Raw genomic sequence first — 2408 nt, forward strand, 5'->3', positions numbered from 1 at the left:
TCTGTGTTGGCCAATGCATATCATGTCCACATTCAGATAAAAAGATCCTTTTTGTATTACAAATGGCATAGAATTGTGTTCACACAAGTGCAGTCAATAACCCTCTGGTAAAGCCAGAAGTCCTTTAGAATTGGGTTGTCCTCTCATATGTTGCTGTTGGCCAGCAGCATAAGTTAATGATGTTGGTTGAGGGATAAATGTCGGCCAGGACACCGGGGAAAACTCACCTGCTCTTCTTCCAAATAGCGGCGTGGGATCTTTTACGTCCACCTGAGAGGGCAGACATGCCCTCGGTTTAACACCTCATCCGGGGGATGGCACCTCCGACAGTGCAGCACTCCCTCAGTACTGCACTAGAGCGTCAGCGTAGACACAACCTTCTGACTCAAGAGGTATGAGTGCTACCCACAGAGCCACAGCTGATTGCTGTTCAAAGTAATAATTACAGCAAGTTTGCTCGGGCCTCGAAGCAGGTAAGTGCTGTACCGCACTCCTGACATTGCTGGCTACGAATACACATTTGCTGCCAGTGTAAAGCTTTATGGCAACATCAATGTCTAGGCTTATGTATCACTAAATATTTTATATCAAACCACAGTGCAGTCAAAATATAAAAAGAACATACCCACGTTTAATAATGTCAGTCCTTGTATTATTTCAAGCTCTATAACCAGAGTGAAATAACTATGGAGTTCAGGGACAGAGGTGTCCATTAAACAAGGAGAATTTTAGCAATAGAGAAACTGCTTTAGGGACACATGAGATGGAAAGCATCTCAATGTATTAATTGTATAAAAAAAAATTGGTAACAAGTGACTTGGTGGCATCAGCTAATCAACTGAAACATGGTAAAATACAGCCAGGTTTTGAGGTAGCAGCTATTTTAATAATGCGGCAGCATTTCAGAAAGGCAGATTAGTTTGAATTCATTCTTCCTGGGTCGTTGTCCTTTAATTTCTATAAAATGATATGCGGCCACTAAAAAAAGACACGTAGCAATTGATACTGATGGCGGTAGTTACTTTCTGCGGTGCCTGCAGTAAGTCTATGTCTAAGCGACCATACAGCGATGGCTTTTCATTGAATGTTAAGCAAATCTACTCACCCAAATCCCTCCTCTTTAAAAAGGAAAAGCCCACAAACTATTTGAGATACCTTTTATTCTCCTTTCCAGCATCCAACACATTGCTTTAAATAATGGATTTTTGAAACAGGCCACAAGAAGCATTATAGCCCTCGCAAAAAAAAAGTGACAACATGTTCTACCCGGCTTCAAAGCACAGCACAAGCCAGCAAAGGCATGCTCAAAACCCTACACCTTCTTGTTTGTTTATCCTTAATTTTAACAGTTTATCTTGGGTGTCTGCAGACCAGCAATACAGTATAATGAAGTTATTGTTCGAATGCCACAGTGTGGTTTAAAGCTAATTATTTCCTTCCAAGCCTGCACTTATGGGGCTAAGGGCTTTTATGTTTGTGAGGAATGTGGTAGTTTAACTTTGCACACTTGTAGTTCTTGTAGACTTCCACCAAGGCATGACTTCTATTTGTTAAGAGGGCTTTGTTCTTCAAAAAGCAACCAGTACCATCCTGCCTACTTACCTTAAGTATGTAATGCTTTATGTTATCCTTGGCTTACTTAATCTCCTTCTTGCTTTCAAATAAACATTAGAACAAACCCGACATGTATTTGTCTTTTTTTTTTGTTTAGTCCGTTTATTGTAAAGCCTGTAGAAAAAAATTGAGTGAATGTGAGACAATCAGATCTAGAAATGTTGATACTGGAGAATGAAATACTTATTCCACTTTTTTTTGCGTTCACGTCAGCATCAATCACTGCCAGGAGAGGGGCAGGGTCAACCACTTTTTACACTCCCTCAATAATGTGCGTTCATCCAAGCCTCAAACACTTCAGAACACATTTCTCAAGTTATAAACTAGAGAAATGATCCCTAAAAGTATAGGAAGAGCGCCCCCTTTTGCACCAGTGTGGCATTTCCATTTCTCAACCTTAAGGTGAGACTGCTGTGCTGTGCTATAAGCCACCATGCAGGAATTAGCTACAGTGCTGAAAGGAAAATGAAAATTATGTCACAAAGAAACAAGAAGTATCGATTCCTTAAGCATGGGGTGGACCCGATTATGGAAAAGGCCAAAAAGTTTTAATGTTCAAAAAAGGCATCAATACCGCCAACCAAATGGACCAGCAGGGAGGCTTATTGGCAGCCAAATTCAAATTGCATATTTGAACAACCTGACAGAAGATCAATAAAGATTCAGTGATGTGAAGTAAACTATCAAGGGGAAGGCATGATGTGGAGATGCAGGTGATGGACTGGGGTGGACAAATGTAAGGAATCTTGCAACACCAGGTTATAGTCCAACAGTTTTATTTGAAAATCACAAGC

Source organism: Heptranchias perlo, chromosome 8 (assembly GCF_035084215.1).
Source record: "Heptranchias perlo isolate sHepPer1 chromosome 8, sHepPer1.hap1, whole genome shotgun sequence".
NCBI classification, from domain to species: Eukaryota; Metazoa; Chordata; class Chondrichthyes; order Hexanchiformes; family Hexanchidae; genus Heptranchias; species Heptranchias perlo.